This window comes from Colletes latitarsis, chromosome 9 (assembly GCF_051014445.1).
Source record: "Colletes latitarsis isolate SP2378_abdomen chromosome 9, iyColLati1, whole genome shotgun sequence".
Classification (NCBI taxonomy): Eukaryota; Metazoa; Arthropoda; class Insecta; order Hymenoptera; family Colletidae; genus Colletes; species Colletes latitarsis.
In genome coordinates, this window is record NC_135142.1 from 25,978,289 (window position 1) to 26,000,788 (window position 22,500).

The 22,500-nt window shown below is 41.9% G+C and overlaps 1 long non-coding RNA gene across 2 annotated transcripts; it reads left to right on the forward strand.

Annotated features, from left to right (window-relative positions):
- Positions 1–73: 73 nt before the first annotated feature.
- LOC143345776 (uncharacterized) lies at positions 74–22,500 on the forward strand. Of its 2 annotated transcripts, XR_013080311.1 has the most exons (4): positions 74–139; positions 540–647; positions 726–866; positions 22,105–22,500. It is a non-coding gene; the product is annotated as an uncharacterized LOC143345776 (long non-coding RNA). The 2 variants fall into 2 exon arrangements; XR_013080312.1 differs by lacking the exon at positions 22,105–22,500 and having other exon boundaries at positions 726–927.

Consider the following 22,500-nt stretch of genomic DNA (forward strand, 5'->3'; position numbering starts at 1 on the left):
ATTTCCATTGCTGAACAAACTTGTAAGCGACGTAATACGAATGCTTTTACGAACGCTTGGATCCCGAACGACCGCGTTAAGGTCGATTTACAGTGAGTCACCATTATTGGCACACGCAGAAACTGATAGAAATATGAAGGTTAAAAGAAAGAATACATTTTTTTCAAAAAATAATAACATCGTCGCTTATAGTTATGTAAAAATAAAAAGATACGATTACGTAGATCGTTTGGCGACACAAAATTATTGGCACACGTTACAGAGATTAATAAATTTCACAATGCCAATATTCTTTTGGACATCCTTTCCTCTTACCACTTTGGAAAGTCGCTTTGACATTGATTCTACGATTTAAAACAAAATAATCTTTTGACGCCATTTCTCTTCGAATCTATTTTACAATTTTGCTTTAGTAGTTCTTGGATATTGTCATATTTTTTTGTTTAGTCTGTCCCATACCATCTCAGAGGTGGTGTATTCATGACTCTCGAACAATTGTGTATCAGTCATTTTTAAATAATTTTCTATTTACGTTTTAGGTCGATATCTCGAGCATCCAGATATTTATCTGCGACCCCCTTGGGGCCCGCGGACCAGAGGTTAACTTATTGTTGATGGCGGTAAATTCACGTCATCGTAATGTTGTCGTAAGTTACTTATCCAAATTATTATTTATAATGGATTTCGAGAGTACCAAAAGGTTTTATTAACACGCATAATTGTAGGCATGGCTTTCGGTGGGGCGAGATGGTCGAGTTTTGCTTCAATTCATGTAAGGAAAGGAGGAATTGCGCTTTATGCGGCTGGATCATAGTGGGACCTTCGAGTTTCCTGGTGTAAACACAAAGGACCTGTTCCTGGCTCAGGTAAGTAAACGAATCATTAGTAGGTGTGGCGATAGTTGGTTCCCCGTCTGCACGAGACTCCACCCACCTATCCGCCTATTTCAGGTTTAAACTGCGTTATCATGTCTGAGGAAACAGATCTCGATGGTCGCCACGCGTATTTTACTATACAGGGTGTTCGGTCACTCTTGCGAAAAATTTTAATGGGAGATTCTAGAGGCGAAAATAACACGAAAAAATTAAATTAGAAAATTTTAAATCATTCTGAAAAAATTATTTTCGGCTGCAGGGGTCGATTACAATCATTTTTGGTCGTTACACATACCCCCGATATCTTACCCACTTTCGAGAAAAAAATTCGAGTAGATACTGAAATTTTTGGACAAAATTAAAAAATTTCAAATCGTTCTGGAAAAATTATATTTAGTTACGGGGGTCAATTACAATCATCTTTGGTCATTAGACATAACCTCGAAATTCTACCCACTTTCGAGAAAAAAATTCGAGTAGATACTGAAATTTTTGGACAAAATTAAAACATTTCAAATCGTTCTGGAAAAATTATTTTAGATTCCAGGGGTCGATTACAATCATTTTTGATGAACAGACATACCACCGAAATCCTGCGCATTTTCGAGAATTTTGTTTAAAATTTCAAATTAATAAATGTTTGGTGTAATTGTTCCTTACTGTATTACTTATTTAACATTATTGCTATAGACAATAGATAACATATTTCGTCTTAAGTCTATAGGGTAGAACGACCCTAACCCTAAGCAATTATTAGATATGGACTTTGCGCGAAGTTGAACCTTGAACCGCATAATCAGCGCGCGGCGCTGACTAAGATGTTTTCGGGAATTTCGACTGTTCGATGGAAGGGTATCGTGACTCAGAGTGGATAACAGATATTCTATGCACGATTAGCAAATAGAAGATAGATTCGAGCCGTGCAAATGTGGTCAATGAGCATCGCGTAGCAAAGAACAGAGCGAAGCGGGTGAACTCCGTGGAAAGTATTTAGCGGTGAGGAAGGGGTGGCGGTGGTTCGAAGGACGCGCGGAGGGTCGGAGGAGCTATCGGGCGTGAATAATGCGCGGCACCGTCCGTTCCTTGGTCCGTGGGTTCGATTCCGGCTCGGCTGGATGGATTGATAAAGATTAAAGGTAAAGGGAGGTGGCAGGGTCCAGGGGTGTTTTGGAGTTAGGCGACAGAAGTCAGCCAGCGAAACGAATCGGCCGCACACGTATGGAGGGGGATGATGTCACATAGGGGTTCCCCCCTCGAGCGTAAATACATACAGATGCACGGCGAACTGATGCATCGAGGCTGGGTACAGTGACGTAGGCAAAGGGATTTTCGAAAATCGTCTCTGTTCCACCGATTTTTACCCTCGAAACATCAAAATGGTAATAAATAATTTCACGCGGTTCGTCGAACTTTGTACATGGAATTGTTCGTCAGGATTGCGCGTGGACCGAAGGATCGACATTACTTTTGGAGGTCGTTCGATCGAGGCTTCCGTTTTTAAATATTAATCGCGTGGCTCATTATGCATTTACCTTGCCTTTGAGGCTCGTGAGACAGAAAATTTCGTGGAAAGCGCCCGCATCGAGCATCGGCGACGCCCGGCGACGAATTAATTCCATTTAACGTCGCCGCGTATAATGCCGTGTGACCGACTAAACGACACTGCCAAAGCGTTTCTTAACGATCGCGTCGAAGGCAACAATGCACGCCAAACGCGTCTGGGTGACCAGGGCCCCGCTTTATCTCGCGTGGAACAAAGGAAATCGTTACGCGGACGGCGGGGCTTCACCGTCCGCGAAACGCAATATCGTGGAACCTGCCCGACGAAACGACCATTTAAAATGAAATACAATTCTCGTCCTGTGAAGAGAAGAACGATCGACGCCGGGTGTCTCCGGGCGCAACGGAAAATGGAACAAGACGTGATCGACGAAAAGACTTTGAATCAGCAATGCTGTCGTCTCGACGAGCAACAAACCGTTCCATCGACGTAAATGTTTCTAAACCATAATAAATGTATTATGTGCTTTCAACCCCTTGCCGTACAATAACGAGTCTGACTCGTTACAAATTCCTAATGTCAAGTTTCACAATCATGAAACTACTCTCTCATCAAGTCCTGTATATTAAAATCAACACATTTTTATATTGACGAGGTATTCGTAAAACAAATCTATTCTTGTTCGTGGCCATTCCTTGTACGAACTTTATATAAAATTTAATACTTTTGAAAAATTATTTGGAATTAGATCGTACGTCAAGGGGTTGACCGTGATAATGTAAAAATTCTATAGTGTCTGAATATTTATTTGATTCTCTGTGTACGCGATGCGATCAGAAAGAGACCGATTCTAAACAAGAAAAATAATTTTTAAAATACGTACAAAGATTCATTATGCAATTAATTTAAAGTAAAGGGGTCTTCAGTTTCCATCGTACGGAAAATAAACATTGGTGGCGTAGTCTCGCGATCCCAGCGTGTCGCGGCAGTCGTAATAAATCCTTTCCGGGGCTACGCCAATGCGAGCAGCTCGGATGACTCACGCGATCTCTCTGGCAGCCTCCTTTGCGCGATCCCGTATGGTAGTCATGCACAATGGAGAATAGTAAACGCAGTAAAGGTAACTCGCATAGAACAGGGTCCAGATTCCCCCTGTGTGCGAGTACCCGCGGGGTCACGTGCCACGATTTTCACCCCCGTAAAACCGATTGCCAGTCTGCGAGTATCTGGATCTTGCAGTAACGTTCGTCCAAGCGATTTCGCACGGGAGGAATGGAACGCTGACGGACTTCCTTGAATAAAATTAACGAGCGAACGTGCGCCCATGTGGCGTTCACTCTTAAACGCTGATCGTATTCTATTTCTTTTCTCGTCGAATTTACCCTGGTATTTTACTTCCACCATTTTAGAATGGACTGGCGAGAAGAATGAAATCTGCTTTCAAGCAGTTATCAAAATTACAATTTAATTGTAGTTCGAGTAAAATAAATTTATTCGATTCATTGTAATCGACCCTCCAACCAAAAATAATTTTTTCAGAACGATTTGAAATTTTCTTTTTTTCGTCGAACAATTTGTCCACCTACTGTTTCAGTACCTAATCGAATTTTTTTCTCGAAAGTGGGTAGGATTTCGAGGTTATGTCTAATGACCAAAAATGATTGTAATTGATCCCCGCAGCTAAAAATAATTTTTTCAGAATGATTTGAAATTTTTCAATTTAATTTTGTCAATAACTTTTAACGAAGCCTCAATCAACGAATTGATATTCTTGATTTTCGTCTTATTTTGGTCTGTAGAATCTTCCATTGAAACTTTTCTCAGGGGTGACCGAACACACTGTATACAAGCAGGCAAAGTAAGCACGTTGGGTGCTCGATGGAAACTCTCTCGTGGATTTTTGAAGTTCAGTCGCGTCAGAACGTACAACAGTCCGCGTCACCAATTAGCTCATGGTAGCGTCTACAACAGCGTGGGTCTTCAATTAGACAATTACGGGGCTAAATCGAGCTGGAATTTCCATCGCCGTGCCCGCATGTTCGTTAAGAATGACTCCTGCTCACCTACGTGGCGGCCATTAAGGTGGATGAAAGCGACACGAGGCGTAACCTTTGATCAGGTACCACGTGGACCCACATATTTCGATCTACGGAATTGTGAGTCACGGGATGAGCCCGTTGCCGAATTTAGATCCGTGATAAAGTCAATTCCGCCGACCCCGACGGCAGTTAATTCTCCGCGGAGCCTCTTGTGCGCCCGCTTTTATGTGAATCGACGCATTCAATCGTCGCCGGGAACCTTGCGGCGTTCTGCACCTTGGACGATCTGTTCTGGGACAAGGGTCGACAACCTTTCCACCGAAAAGAGCCGGAATTACTTAAAAAGTACAAACAATAGTCGCACATATAGGTCATCCCACAAGCAACGTCTCCAATCTTTGAATAAATTGGCCTGAACGGGAAAGTTCGTGAGTTTTTGGTGAGATGTCTCTATATCCTTCTGCTACATCGTCCATAACTTTAATCACAGACGAGGTATACGAGTAGACCTTTCACCCAATGTATTTTTTCGGTCCATTTTTCTGGGCCTCCAGAGCCCCATTACCATTTCCGTGTCACTCGCAACGTTACCAACAGATTTAGAAATGAACACACGAGGAAGTGAGACAGAAAATGAAATTTTATTATTTTTTAACGTAATGAAAGCTGTACGGTCCACCATTGGACTAAGATTAAGATTATTTAAAGATTTCAAGGTTATTAAAACACCTAAGGATGTATCTCATTGATACGAACACCACAAATCCTCTATTTTTTATTTGAAATTCTAATACATCATTCATTTAAGAAATAATACGCACGCTGTGCCTGGGGGTCGTGTCTTTTTATTCCATACGGAACCTTGCATAATTATTTTTGTTTTCTCGTTGTTAAACGTCCACCATAAACGACTACGTTTGTCAGGTATTGCTTTACAAGTAAAGGTAATTTGCAAGAGACTCTTTAAACGAAAGAATACAATGTGTATTCCGCATTCCTATCTCTTCCCCTATTATATTCGACGCTGTTCCGCTGAACGTGGTCATTTGTTGACGAAATGGAATATCATCGACAAGGTGTACGGTGCAACATTTAATACGCAGAGACGTAGATAATTTTTATTTACGACTTACGTGAGCGGCCTCACCTTCGTTCGTTTCAGCCCCGCCGATAGCGTTATCGTTTTCTACATTATTTCCTTCGTCGACCACAACATCCTTTCATCCGTGCTCTTTTATTTTAATCCGACCTCTCCATCTTACATCACGGCCGGTTTTATCGGTTCCCGGCCACGATAATGCTTCGTAGATCGGTTTTCCGTCGTGTTTCTAATTCGTTCGATCACGATTATCAATTAGGAAATCATTATTAATCGCGAATACTCCATACTGAATTTATGGGGGTATTTATTTTAAAGTGCACCCTACATTCACAACGAAAAACGTTTGTGCTTAATTTTCTCAATGATCGTCGTCTATTGAAAAAAAAACATATGTGACTTTTCTATACTCCTAGGTGGATTATTGGATTATCAAGTTTGAAGTAATAATTGTTTAATATACAGGGTGTTTTAATGGGACATACTAGAGACCAAAATAAGACGAAAATCAAGAATATCAATTTTTTGATTGAGGCTTCGTTAAAAAGTTATTAACAATTAAATTCAAAAATTTCAAATTGTTCTGGAAAAATTATTTTCGAGTGTGGGGGCTAATTACAATCATTTTTGGTCATTACACATACCCCCGAAATCCTACCCACTTTCTAGAAAAAAATTCGAGGTGTGAAATTTTTCGATGGAAAAAAAAAATTTCAAATCGTTTTGGAAAAATTATTTTCGGTTGCGAGGGTCAATTGCAATCATTTTTGGTGAATAGACATACCCCGGAAATCCTGCGCATTTTCGAGAAAAAAATTCAGTACTGACGAAACTTTAAATGTTAATAACTATTTAACGAAGCCTCTATCAACAAATTGGTATTCTTGATTTTCGTCTTATTTTGGCCTCTACAATCCTAGGGGTTGCCGAACACCCTGTATGTACATGTAATCATTTGAAAATTTACGTAATCCTCCACTAGGTGATTTTAAGTGTTTTAAAGGAAAGTCGATTTCCATTTATCAATTTGGTAAAAATGAACATTAAATAATTCAGTTGAAGTTGAGAGTCCCACGTAAGGGTTAAAATTGAAAAGCGAGCGAAAGCAGCAACGGGGGACGAGGGAAAGCGATAAATAACCTTTCGTTCGAATGCGTGCGTTCGTGATCGATGAAAAAAAAGAGGAACTTGTACGAGACTCGTGCATTTGCTTTGGATACAAAATCTCGAAAGGTACACCCCCCTCGGACGCACTTAAGTTTGCCGACAGATATTGATTTTCGTGAGGTCAAACACGGGCCAATGGGTGAGTCCGAATACATCGCGACCAGGGGGCTCCCACGAATTCTTTGTCGCGCCAACGCGGTGATAAAACTCGCCATGTTTTACCAGCATCGGTGGTAGACAAAATTTCAACTACCAATCGAATAACGAAACTGTTACAAGACCCAATTAACTCACGAATCGAAGTCTATCGATCACCTTACCCCGATTGAGCTCTGGAGCAGATCGAAACTGATCTCCAGCGAGGAGGTTCGCTTCTGAATCTATGGTCAATAAGCAAAACAGTCGAATCTGGGGAGATCCTCTGTTAACAGTCGACCCTCGAGCCCACAAATAGATACAGTGCAGCGTGGTTTCTTGGCTGGTATTCGTAATTCGCCTATAATTTATTCAAACTGAAGAAAATTCCCCGAACTCTTAAATCTTGTTTGATTGCAAATGATTCGAAGTAGGATTAACCAGGGTGGGCAAGAATCGGCGAAAAGTCATATTCCGACACACATTCGGCAGTTTACGGTCACGTGAAAATCAGAGAAGAGTTGGAGATGAATGCGAGGGAGAAAAGGGGGATGAGAAACGTTAGGGGTGCACACGTCTCGCAGAGGATGAAAAGCTCGTCGAGAGAGAGAGAGAGAGACGAGGCATGCTCAGACGCACATATTACGGCGCACGTCAGTATTTAAACACGCTTGATGGGAAGGTGGTGCACGAGGGTGAAATCGGGTCCCTATTGTGCTCAGGTGTGAGGCGTGTGCGCAGGGGGTGGACAGGACGAGGGCGAGCCGCGGGGAAAGACCGAGGGAGAGGAGGGTAGATTTGCACACGCGGCACGAGCCGCTCCAACAAAGGGATGGAACAGATTGGAAGCCATTCATTCATTCGGTTGCCCTGTATTTTTTCCCCGTGTTTGACTGGGAGAGCATCGTCGGCCACCCCTCCATTCTGTCCCTTTCCTTCTGCGGATCGTCTCTCGTGCGCCGCGCCTACAGGTACGGTCATCTACTATTTTCCTTTTCTTTCTTCTTATTCTTCTTCGTTCTGCTTTGTTCCGTCGTCTATACTTCCTCGTTAGCGACGAGAAACGATCGAAAGAAATTTGTTTTATTCGTTGGATCGCTCCGGTAATTTCACAGAGTTTCAAACCAACCCATTCGTAATTTCTAATGAAAATTCTGAAAAATTTAGTCGACTGGATTTTTGAGAATTAGAAGGGAACGAATATTTATTTCGATTGCATTATACGTTTCTTCGAGCATCTACCATTTTAATTTCTTTTAAGTTCTGGTGTTAACTTTTGAAGATTTCAGGCACGTTTGTGGAAAACAGTGCCAACGTTGAAAAGTTTTGTTTCTTCTTAACACAGCGTTATAGATACGCGAGTTTGTTCAGTTTAAAAATTTTTAAACCGTCTAAAATGTTTGAAAACCATTGGACCGACAAAATATCTCGCACCTTCTCGAATATGAAACGAAAACTGAATAAAAAACTGAATTTCGAACTCGACCACTCATCACGATGGACTCGATTTCAGCCACGCGAAATTGGGCTCGTGAAATATTCTCGATCGCAGGAAAACCCTCGAGGGGGGTGGTTTCGAATCTGCGTTCCGATCGGACACCAACGAATCGAGTAAGTGAACGAGCACGAATATTAAAAGCCTTTTAACGTAACCGACTGTATTCGGGGTACGTTGGAGCCAAAGTTGAAACCCCGCTGGATTCACCCTCCTGGTCCATACGGTTATGCTATGCACCGTATAGTACAGTACCGTTCATAATTATTCGAACCGTTCCAATTGGAAATCATGATTGTCTAGTATTTATCGTATTCACTCTATCGAACACAATCGCTGGTAGTTATTTAAATGTAAGGATATGTATAAACAAATGATATAAAAGGAGAGACAGCTGAGAGAGGAGATCTATAACATTGTAGAAATAAGGAGGGTAACCATTATTTTATTTAAAAATTACATATTTATTTATTTATTGGATAAATACTCTCGCATAAATGATAATTTCATTACATCAAAACAAAACAATGAGCGCCAGATTATCTTTTGCAGTTTCCATTTTATTTCAATTCAAAGTTCTAGTAGATTTTCTAAGTATTCGTGTAGGTGGACAGATCTTATTAATAATTTCTAACAATAATTTTGTTAATACCTTTTTAATAAAACCTCCATCAACAAATTAGTATTCTTGATTTTCGTCTTATTTTGGCCTCCAGAATCTCTCGTTAAAATTTTTCACCCAGAGGTGGCCGAACATAATGTCTTAACATGTACAAAATTTCTTAACATAGTGTAACAATAATCAGTTGAACCAATTACAGTTAGTATTTATTGTGTAATTGAATGCACGTGAAATAAGAATCTCCAAATTTAAACTATGAAAATGGAAAGAGTGAATAGAGAGAGAAGTTGTTCTAAAAAAGAACATGGCGTCCATTTTCCGAAGTCGGAATCTCCGAACCGACCAGACGTAGGACAATGGCGGGCGTAGGTAGCGTTGTAAATAATTACGTGCACGACGACGGTGGCAATTATGAACGGTGCCGTGTGTACCTACGTGTTTCGGGAAGAGAGACGAAGACAAAGAGATCGTAACGGGATGTAGAAACCAACGGGAGAGAGGTTGGTCAGGGGGGATAGGTTATGTTCTTTCCGCCTGCATACCCATCTATTCAAGTTATTGCATTACTGGCTTAGCTTTGCTACCCCGTAGCTCGTGCACGATGCGCGGCCACCCCAACGTCCATATGCAATATCCATCGACACCGTGGCTGCATTTCGCAGTGCGCACCTTTCCAGAATGCCCGGCCGCAATCCCTTTAACCTTTTGTTTCCCCCGATTCGCAAGGGCCGCGGTTTCGGCGGACGATATTAAAAATCACAACCGACGAGGGTCCACGAAACTCCGCGTCGGGGATTCCCAGCGGATTTTAATCGCGATAAAAAAGATAATAACTCCGTGCCGTAAATAAATAATATCGTTTCCTTTTCGCGTCACGTTTCGCGCAGATACTAAATAATTGGCACGCGACGTTTCCCTCGCGTATCATATCGATTGCTCGATTTATCGTTGCTGCTGCTTTGACGTATGGGCGGCTTGTCGAAAAATCGGACGACTCGGCGAGAAACGACCCCGGGGCTGCCTGAAATATTCGACGGATCGTGTAATACAAATCATTTCTGCAAATAGCGGGGTCGCGTGGATGCGCACGCACGCTCGCGTATTTCATTATCATGGAAAGTGGTCTGGCGTGCATCGCACCCGGAGCAGAGATGCCAGACGGAAACCCGGGTGCACCGGGGACACCTCATTCCACTTTCTCACACTATGCCAGATCACGCGTACGTGAGCTCATACAGTTTCGGAGAATCGACAAAGGCAAACTGACACGTGCCCTCTCTTTCGATTTTCCGAAGCTGCCCGAAGTAATTTCGGAGTCGAGAGAGGAAGGCTCACATTTGCCTTCTTCACAGTATACAGCAACAGTATACAGTAACAGTATACAGTATACAGAATACAGCAACATTATACAGTATACAGTATACAGCAACATTATACAGTATACAGTATACAGGATACAGTATACAGTAACAGTATACAGCAACAGTATACAGTATACAGTATACAGAATACAGCAACATTATACAGTATACAGTATACAGTATACAGCAACATTATACAGTATACAGCAACATTATACAGTATACAGTATACAGGATACAGTATACAGTAACAGTATACAGCAACAGTATACAGTATACAGTATACAGAATACAGCAACATTATACAGTATACAGTATACAGTATACAGCAACATTATACAGTAAACAGTATACAGCAACATTATACAGTAAACAGTATACAGCAACAGTATATAGTATACAGTAAACAGTATACAGCAACAGTATATAGTATACAGTATACAGTATACAGCAACAGTATACAGTAACAGTATACAACATACAGTATACAGCAACAGTATACAGTAACAGTATACAACATACAGTATACAGCAACATTATACAGTATACAACAACAGTGTACAGTAACAGTATACAGTATACAGCAACAGTATACAACAACAGTATACAGTAACAGTATACAGTAACAGTAACTGTATCGAGATATTTGTTGCGAGTAAGAGGTCACGCAATATCGAGAACGATCAAGATCGGGGCATATTGGTGTACGTCGAGCGCACGTGGGAGGATGTATGATAAAATTACCGAGGAAAAGCGATAAAGCGTTACGTCAACGAAATCCAGGTTTATCGCGACACGCGTGGGCTACGATTCGTCACGTATCGACGGAAAATCTATTCTGCAACGCCTGTCGAACGCGATAAAACACGGTCCGTGTCCATTGTAACGCGACTAATGGACAGATTTATAGCCACTTCGCACCTCGTTTTACGTGCCCTTCCAATTATTGCCATTCCAAGCGCTTTTAACTACTGTAAAAACCCCATGTACGTTCTCGGACCGTACCACGGGCTGCTTCCCTTTCTTAACCCTTTTAAATCCAGCCCGACCGATCCGTCGAACGACAGCTTGCGTGCGGAAAGTGCCATTTTCGCCATTGCTTCGACGCTTGGGAATTATTAACGCGTTCGCTGTCATGTTTCCCACACGTGTGACGCGTCTATCCTTTAGCGGAAAGTCTTTCTGATTATTTGACGAATAATTGAATGTAAATAGACAACTATTATAGAATTATATAACATTTAGTAATGTTATCATGACGCTTGACCATTTTGCAAGTTTGCAGGCATCGAATTCGAAAGTTAAAATCATAAGCAAATAATAAATTTACTTGTTTATTATATTTCTACGTGGATTGGAGCAATTTAACTTAGGTTTCTGGGACGGTCGGGGTTGTTCAAAGTTCATTTTCGTCGTGTCTTCATCGAGTTCGTATCGTATGTCGATTACCCGATGAAATGGCGCAGCGTTGGATTTATTCAAATGGACCGTCGGATTCTAGTTTTACGCATAATGCGCGATCAAATTTGTTTTCCCGGTAAACCGTTAAATTCTCGAAGCGTCAATGTTAAAGCGTCGCAGCACCGATAAAACAGAATTAGCACGTGTAAAACACGTTTCGTGTGTGTCTACCATCGACACTGCGAATACATGACCTGGATAATTTTGATATGTTTGTTTACGACGGAAACGGATTGTTGGGAAAATATCGATAACTTTACGGTGATCTGTATAAGTTATCTAATAAGTCCGTCTGCAATTTTATACAGAACTTATTCTATTCTATAATCTCTTGCCATCTTTTGGGTAGTTTAAAAATCAGACGAAAAGCCTGTGACGAATATGCATCGTCGTTTCGAACGTTTCCGTGCAACATACATGTTTTTTGTACCGAATATCATAAATCTGTGGCCCCAGAGGGAACAGAATCGAAAATATCGCGTGTAATAAAGCAATAAAGCCCGAAAACTCGAAGGACCAACTTCCTCGTGGAAGGTTGTACCGAGGAGACACGATTCCCTCGTTAATTCCTCGCCACTTGGTCGATCGCGGTTGCGACAGAGGCGACATTAGACGACCAATGCAGACGAGGAGACACCACGGGGTTAGGTGGGAGAGATTTCCTCGTGGGAACTGGGTGTACTCGACTGTGTGCAGTCGAATTTATCGATGAGTCACGCGTGTGCGATCTCGCGTCGCCACGTTTTTGCAGAATCGTTTCTCCTGGAGGGGAATCGCGAACGACGGCCCTTTTCACGTACGTACGTACGGTACCTAGGCAGTAAAATCTGGCCCGCATAAGGGCGCCGAGAGGAAGGTGCGCTGCCCGTTCTCTGGGCCCTCGGGCTGTCGCCCATATGGCGACCATCGTCGTTATTGCCACACCGAGCCATAGGTAAACTACCGGCGCACACTTTTGTACTTTTTGTCTCGAGAGAGACGCTGTCCCACGTTTTCGTTCGGGGTCCACCTTCCCTACAAAATACGATCTCGTTCGATGCTCTCCCCCGCCCCGTTTCGTGGTACAAGCATGGAATTCTCAATTTCTAACTCTAAGGTTCGATCTTGTCTCGTCAAATACATCAAAATGTAAATGGTTAAGTAATTTGCATTTGTAGCAGGAGGTAAAGTTGCTCCCTTGTTTTTTGGGCACAATATTTGGAATACGATCTCGTACGATGGGCCTCACCCACTCCGTTTCGTGATCCAAGCATGGAATTCTCAATTTTTAATTATAGGGTTCGATGTTGTCTTGTTAATCGAAATTTAAATGGTCAAATAATATACAGGGTGTTCGGCCAACCCTGGGAAAAATTTTAATGGGGGATTCTAGAGGCCAAAATAAGACGAAAATCAAGAATACCAATTTATTGATGGAGGCTTCGTTAAAAAGTTATTAACAATTGAATTCAAAAATTTCAAATCGTTCTGGAAAAATTATTTTCGGTTGCGGGGGTCAACTACAATCATTTTTGGTGAATAGACATACCCACGAAATCCTACCCACTTTTTAGAAAAAAATTCGAGAAGTGAAATTTTTCGACGGAAAAAAAAAATTTCAAATCGTTTTAGAAAAATTATTTTTGGTTGTGGGGGTCAATTACAATCATTTTTGGTGAATAGACATACCCCCGAAATCCTACCCACTTTCGAGAAAAAAATTCAGAATTGGCGGAACTTTGAATGTTAATAACTGTTTAACGAAGTCTCTATCAAGAAATTGATATTCTTGATTTTCGTCTTATTTTGACCTCCAGAATCCCCTGTTAAAATTTTTCCCAGAGGTGGCCGAACACCCTGTATACGTATAGCAGGAGCAACTCCCAGTTTTTAGCCATCCCCCACCGAAAGAATAAAATTAGTTCGTCATGTTTAGAACATCGATCGAAAATACTGTAAATGTTTAACACTGTAACTACCAACATTATGGTATATTTCTTTGTACCAAGGAAATTAGAACAATACTGGGAGGAACGTATAATGCAATGGACATAAAATTAGGATAAAAAAAAAATCGAGTCGAGTTAGTTTTCCTTGCAATTTTTATTAGAAATTATAACTACGTAGCTCTAGTGTTAATACGAACGTATATTCGAGAAACAGCTTTCTATTCGTTCGTGTCTGATACGAACACCCCCGAGAGCCTCGATAAACTCTTGGACCGTGCGGGATATCGGATTCGTACGACTTTTTTGGCTGTCAGAAGCAACGACGTGCCCCGATCGCGGAAAAAATTCCTCGGACAAAGTGCATCGGGATGGCGATGGATGGAGTTTATCGATGGGAGCTCGAGAGACTCGAACAGAAATGTAATTTAATCGCGATTGATAATATACGACGATCGTGTAATTGCACGCAACGCGCGGTGGTTCGTCTGCACCGGAAGTTGGTGTAAATTGTATGGACGAACAAATTTACGCGCCAGTGTTATCATATAAAACGAGAACCATCGTCATTTGTCGATATTTTGGAACAAATATAAAATTAATTTTAATTATCAATCGCGAATATTTGCAGTTGTTTTACAATCTATTACAATTTAATCAAGTGTCTTTCGATGGGATTCGATGGGCTAGATGTCGCAAAGGTGAGGATCCTGTTCCGAAAGTACGTTTTTCTCGCGTTAGGGGTGACCGTACAGTTTTTAACTTGGCAAGGGTTGAACACCACTGGTCCGTGCTCTCTACTTTACACTTTCTAACAGAAAAAAAAGTTCAATCGGAAATTTCAATCATTCCCTATCGGGAACGTTGGCGAGGGAGATGGAGAAGTTGGTACGCGAATAGAAGGGAGACGAAGCCGCGCAAAACGACGTCGAAATAAAAGCAACGAAACGAAAGCCGCTTGGGCGTGAACCCGCGGTCGAGCCGTTAATATGTCGCTTTTTATGAGCTGACAGGTTCTACAGAGTAACCTGGACACGCGGCCATGTTGCAAAGGCAACTTTATGAAAGCTGATCTAATTGCTGTTCGCCAGTTTCGAATTGCACGCGGCGAAAGGACGCCGTGTGTTCGTTCGCGTTCTCTGCATTTACGAGTCGCATAGAGATCGACGATCCAGATTTCGATAAAACCAGACGCGCGGCGAGTCGAAGAGCAAACTCCTTGTTGGGGAAATTTAAATTATTTTGGAAATCGTAATTATGAAATGCTCTATTGCATTGCTTGCTGTTGAGGATTGCAATGGCGACCAACGGTCATTGATCGCCGAAAAACGTGTCGGAATGTTGCAATCGATAACTTGGACACGGACTAATATGCGTTATCGTCGTGATACAAGTGGCGACATTTTTAATACGCGTCACGGATAAGTCACGGCTAGTATGTCCAGGCACGAACGAAGTTAAGCATCGGGCGTACAATGTATCTAGGGGGAACAGCGGGCAAATATTTGTTACGTTTGGATTTCTGTTTGCCAGCGAAAGCGCCGCTGCAAAATAAGATAGGCACGAGTCCAGCTACCGTTTGTTTCCCTTGTACTTTTCGGCCAGCCAATAACCGACACGGGACACAGAGAAACGGACCGTGTTTACCGTGAGAGTGGAGATCTTGTCGGACTAGGCGATTATATCTAGTCCCCGTAAACATGGAGGAATCTAGTATATACTCTTCGGAGTTAAGCAAAAATTCGAAGCCAAATTCTGGGCAAATATTTCGGGTCTAATTTTTAAATAGATCTTGATCAACTTCGTTAAGGACACTAATCAGGTACACAGGTACTGGTTCGAAGTTGGGATCTCTAGAAAGCTACACATTGTTATTGCGTAACACGTAAGAAAAGAATGACGTGTGTAAACACGTTAATTAATGCAGTCGGCTACCTACGTGGATCTACGCCAATTCACGCGGTGCATTTACATGTATTATACGGTAATAGACCGGTAAAAATACTGCACTGCTCGTCTAGTTATACGTGACTTCGTTCGATAGAGATCGAAAAGCGATTCGACCGATCGCACGTGCCCCTATCGAAGTGTTCACGCGACTATAAATAAATCACATTTGACTAGCGCCTGAATACTTTTGGGTGTAACTGTATACGCTCGAAATTTGTGTTTTCAAACTAACACTTGACGCTGTTTAAAAAAATACCGAAAGAACTATTATTTCTCCCACTCGTACACGTTTGCTTAATAAGAGGAGCAAAAGAGGAATGGCGGTCGTTTGAGACGCGCGGGACGGAGTACTCAGGGAGTTTGGGAAAAGGAAGAATGGCGGATAGGTACAAAGCGGGCGATCGTGTTTCTCTACGCGAAGACTTCTTATTCTCGCGAGCGTGGAATAAGCACGCCGCACAGTGGACAATTTAAACGATCTAGATGGACAAATTTCTCCTAAGAAACATGTTCATGAATTTTTACATATTTATGGGTTTTAACGGTGATTTTGGTCAGTCTAAAACCGTACAATTATTTACGAGATCAAAACTTTGATTTTAGACGATTGTAAATTACGTAACTTAAAACTTGTACTTGTTACTTTCATAACCTTAGTAAAACTTATGAAGCCTATTGAAAATTATTTTCTTTAACGTTTCGACTTGAGAATTAATTGTTTTAGTTCCACTGTTAAAAGTTCAATAGCATGTACTGATGTAATAATTACAAACTAATAATCGTATAACAAACTAGATACTACTTTTTTTATTAACCATAGAAAAAGTTATCACAGAACACAAAAGATATTTAATATTTGATAAATGTATAATAGCTTTCGGCTTACATAACCTACATAAAAAACTGTCCGTATAATATGAATGAATACAATGTTATTTTACCTAGCAATCAAACGATTTTCGTGAAGTTAGACATTTTGCAGTATATATGATATAAGTTTATAGGATCTGGGGCTGTTTCGATGACATTAATATTTTCATTTTGTCCACCTGGATCTATGAAATTGGCCACTGTGGCGCCGTCCACGGAGAAAGAAAATGGAGAGGAGTAAGAAGGGCGTGCACGAAGCAATCTTACGCGGATTCCATTCTGGCCGGTTCTCGCGTTTACCTGATTAATCGCGATCGGGAGGTTTGTGGAAGCGACCGAAGAGGAATGGCTGCGGGGCAACGGCGATAGACAGAGACGAGGGAACGAGAGAGAGAGGGGAGCGTTGGAAAGAAAGAGAATGGGCGAAGAGAGCGCACAAGTGGCGCACACATGGCGCACAGTTGTTCGAGAGGTCAGGTTTTTGTCCACGAGCCTTCGGTTTTACAGATCCGGCCGAGTTTCTGTGTGTCTCTCTATACCTATATACAGGGTGATCCACGTAACGAGAGATTTCCATCTTCTCTCCGATCGCGCACGGCAGGGAAACCGTTTCGACGAATCGAACGATCGGGTGTCGGCCCATTCTGAGATCTACGGGGTGTTTTAGGAACGCATGGATCCAAATATCGTTGGATTTAGATCTGCAAGTAACTACTGCGCGACTTTCTGCAACTTATTAGGTCAAAGTAAACGAAATAAGCATTAGTATTATGTACAGTAAAATTTTAATGGGAAATTCTTGAGGCCAAAATAAGACGAAAATCAAGAATAAAAGTTGTTAACGTTTAAAGTTCCACCCGTACTGAATTTTTTCCAGAAAGTGGGTAGGATTTCGAGGGTAGGTCTATTCACCAAAAATGGTTGTAATTGACCCCTGTAACTAAATATAATTTTTTTAGTGTGATTTGAAATTTTTTAATTTCGCCTAAAAATTTCATTATCTACTCGAATTTTTGTCTCGAAAGTGGGTAGGAATTCGTGGGTATGTTTATTCACCAAAAATGCTTGTAATTGAGTCCCGCAACCAAAAATAATTTTTCCAGAACGATTTGAATTTTTTTAATTTAATTTTTTAATAACTTTTTAACGAAATTGATATTCTTGATTTTCGTCTTATTTTGGCCTCTAGAATCTTCCATTAAAATTTTTCTCAAGGGTGGTCGAACGCCCTGTATACCTTATTTGTCCATTTACACAAAAATAAGAATGTTTTAAAATAACTCCGCATAATTATTTTCCCATCTCCGACGCGCAGATGTCGTAGCTTGAAATATTTTCCACGGCTCAAAAATTGAAAACACAAGTTCTGTAAACAGTCGTATGAATCACCCTATACACAAGTATCACGGATACACGTATATAGAACCGACGGTCCCCATTCGTTCTGACAAATTGTCGAACCTTGGCGTTTACGTTCGTTCTGTATAGGTACCCGGGCTAAAGGTTGTAAGATACGGTGAAATTCGAGCGAACCGAGGGAAAAACCGAAGGTTTTCCAGGAGAAACGATAAAGAGTATCGACGATAAGTCACTCCCTCGTCTCGTTCGCGCGTGAATAAGTAACGGAGAAACCGGAGAAACAAAACAAACCGGAGGAACAATAAGGTTGACTCGCGATAGTATTTCGTTAATACGTAATTAGGTCTATATGGAAATAATCGTTTATAATTAACTACAATTTTTCAAGAATCTTGCGAATACACGCGTAATTGCTTCGCCTCGAATCGCGATGAATCACAGAAGATTTAACAGAGCAAAGAAACAGGCCAATGCGTCAGTCATCCGCGAAAAACCGTAACACAAAGGAGCTATCTGAACAAGAAGAGCGCGCAATCTTTGGCGAAACACGATTGTCCGACGGTCTCTGGAACAATAATCGACAAAGGAAAACCCAGCCATCGACGAGCTATTCCGCATCGTGCAACGTCCCGTTTCGTTTTCCGTCCACGGACACGATAAAAATCTGGTCATTTTTCACAGCGGAGCGACTTAATGGTCGCGTAAAAAGTTCAAACAAGAATTACGTCAACCGGAGACCGTGATGACCGGAGGAAAAACTGGCCCACGACAGGCGTTTATTACACGTATCTACGCTGATTAATATATAGTTTGAGATAAAGGCGTACGAACGCGATTGCGTTATATTCGGAGTCCAAGTATCCATCTTTAGAGCGCGATAAGTCAGATAAATACCCTTCCAAGTCAGATAAACTCGAACACCCCTTTCCCGAATCCTGCAGTAAAAAAGATCCTCGAAATTAGAGTAGGTGTAGACGTAGCAGACGGTACTAACGAATATGAGGCAGCAGAAATTCCAAACAAATAAAAAGTATATTAATAGTTCTTGAATTTAATTGAAATATTCATAAAGAATTCCTATGTACTACGTTTTGTCCAAACACGGATGAAGAAGACGGACATGATCGATACCGAAAGAACAGATAAACATCAGCAAACGGTACGAAAGAGTGGAACTTCCCAACTCCCAAGACTCCCGGGTCTCCTCCGCCCAGATTTCTCTGCAAGATTACCCGTACCTTTTCCGCCGGTCCAAAAGTCAAACGTGGTCGGACGCGTGGGCAAAATCGACGGGAACTTTAAACGTGGCACGCGGAGACTTATCTCCGCGCGTATGTCGGAAACCCGTAGCCTCGGTACCTACGCCCGGTGATTCACTCTTCTATTGTCCGATTTCGCGAGGGAGCAAGACGACGACAGGGAGGGAGAGAGAGAGAGATGGAAAAAAACCAGGGTGGAAAAGATAGGCAAGAACGCGTGCATTCAGTCGTTCGAAGTCTAGTCGAGACTCGGCTACGCCGAAGATAAAGAAACACGGTTGCGAATCACGCCGCGGTGGCGCCTAATGGGCGGCAACAAAAAGGGACACGGTATGGTCACCACACCGCACCGGCATCGGGGAATTCCCCTCAGGAGGAGACCCGTCATCCCCACCACGGCGCACGTTCTACTCCCACTCGAACGTCCTCGGCTACGCTCGGACACGCTCGGTGATCTCCGCGTCATTCGCTGGACCCGCCGCGTCGGAGATCGCGCAGTGCCGTATGCACAACAGGATCCCCCCCACCTCTTTCGAGTTTGGCTTATCGTCGAGGGAGCAACGATCTCGCACCCTCGATCGAGACACTTGACGCGTCACCAGTGAAATGTAGACGTTTTGTTTTCTTCTGTTTCGACGAGAAAAATGGAAACGAGGTAAACTGGGTTTCCCGGGAAACACTGTTCCCGAGAACAGCTCTATACGGTCTGGACATATTTTATTTTAAATGGAGATTTATTTAACCCCTCGACAGAAGTTGGGTATAATGAATTATAATTGTAACCGAGTAATCAATTATCTTCACCAAATGGAATTACTACTATAAATTAAATTTTCTTCTTATTCATATTAGCAGAGCAGGATCTAAACGGTCGAATGGATTTTAATGTTATCTTCTTTAAGAGTTCAGTAATCGTGACGCAGAAGCGTAAAAATACTGCCAAGGCAGTTAATAATTCCAGAAATTCTTGCGCTCAAGAGGATCAGTAGGATTCTGGCGAGATGTTAGTAGAACGAGGAGGTTCAACTCGCGAGATACCAAGAAATTCAACACCTCGAGACGAGACCTTTGGGAGAGAGGGTCGACAACTATTGGCTCTAATTGCCCAGTACTCGTTGAATGTGGAGATGGTCCGGCTATGCTTTCGCTGGCATATAAGTCCGACTGTAAACGATCGCAGTCCGACGCTTCTCGTTTAGCACTTGAACATAAGAAAATTGTGTGCAACGGAGATCCCTTCGCACTCCCTCTCACGCTAGTCTATTTAGTGGTATAGCAAATTTTGCCCCTAAATATTTGAAAGCTGTTACTAGAAAAATGATATATGTGTAACTTTTCACGTTCTCGTAAGCACAGATTTAATATACAAGATGTACGGCCACCCTTGAGAAAAATTTTAATGGGAGATTCTGGAGGCCAAAATAAGACGAAAATCAAGAATACCAATTTGTTGATTGAGGCATCGTTAAAAAGTTATTAACGTTTAAAGTTCTGCCCATACTGAATTTTTTTCCAGAAACTGGGTAGGATTTCGAGGGTAGGTCTATTCGCCAAAAATGCTTGTAATTGACCCCTGTAACTAAATATAATTTTTTCAGAATGATTTCAAATTTTTTAATAACTTTTTAACGAAATTGATATTCTTGATTTTCGTCGTATTTTGGCCTATAGAATCTCCCATTAAAATTTTTCCTAGGAGTGGTCGAACACCCTGTATAATGTTCGTTAAAAATTATTTTAGAAACACATTTCAACGCGCCGGTCACCAGTGACCACCATGATAGTCAAAGCGTTACGGTAGCAATTCTTACTTAGGGCGTAAAATATACACGAAACGTGTATGTTTATTCATCCATGTGCCTCGGTACCGAAATAGACGTACACGACTATTCCACAAATTAATTTTGCGGACAATTCTCTCCTCGTATGTGAATCAACGTTTATACTTATCAGAGAAGACTCGGTTAGACCCTTCGCTCGCTTTCAAAGCGACGTAGGTGACGCTAAATAATTGTCGGGCTTCTGTAACACGATATGCAAGTTCGAGCGTATGATGCATGACTTTTCAAAATAATATATCGCGCGGTGCAGTAAATCCTTTCGTTGCCCCAAATGAATACGAAGTTGGCTTACAACCGGGCGATAAATTTCTGCGTATCTTGGTTTATTAAATGTTTTCATCGAGACGACCGGGAGTATACTTCGATATTACACTGCGCGTAACAAAGTCGATTGATGTAACTTCCAAGGTTCGATTGAACCTATCCTACGAGATTAACAAGAACGAATTCGTACTAATTTACGAATCAACGTTCCTGCCGATACTCACGAGGTTGGATCATGCTTTCGTCCGACATATATAAGCGTCTGGCCCTAAATAATCGTCCGATGCCTCTCGCTTAGCGATGCAGCCGCGCTCCCGTCTCTTTCGGACATTGTTTCGAAGCGGTCCTTCCCTTTCATTCAGTAATTCGCAGGCAGCTGCACACTAATAATAGTATCGGACACTGCCGCCACTGCCTGCCGTCTCTGCTTTCGTCGCGACTGTACTCGTACATTAGCCGTCAATATCGTCGTTTCCGACGATAAGCTACCTTGCCTCTTCTCTGCGCTAGGTTCGCTTTCCTCTGCCGTCTCTTTCTCGCGGCTCTGCATTTATCTGGTATTTAGTCGAGCTACTTGAAAGAGACAGCGATCCGGAAACGAGACAAAGACCGTCGGTGAACGGTAGAAAACCGAACGAATAACACGAGACAATTAACCTGCAACTTACGCAGCTTACTCCCACCTTCCTAACCCATGAAATTTTTTCCAGATAATAATTGAAAAATCTATTTGAACTTGTTAGATTCAAAATACTCAATTTACGAGCAGTATATTTATTGCTGATTATCTCAAGGAAATGGGATGCTGCAGGCGGTCCACCGGTAATACGCGTCGTTTTCGCAACTCTATGCCTGTTTATCGTTACTATTCTTCCCACCAGGAAGGAGACGAACGAATGGAAAATTTCGCTGATACCAATGCATCGACGACGTAGGTTGCATCGCGAATAAGAGCTTCTTGTCTACTTTGAACGTATTACATACCTCACGGCGGTGAAAAGTCAAGGGAATCAACGAAGATAACCAACACGCGCTACGGAACGTTATCTCGTTTCCCCTTCGACTCCGAGGTATTCGTGTTTTATTGCAAAATGCTTCGCGAGATCTTTAAGAACCACGACATAACATGTAGCTCTTGTGGACTCGCGTTTCGTCGCGTTCTTAAAACATTCGTAAAGTTAAAAAGAAGCTAATAAACAGTCTTAAAACGAGCGTTTATTTATAGGCCTTTCGATCTCTTTTCAAGGATCATCTTTAAGACAAGGTGATTTACAATC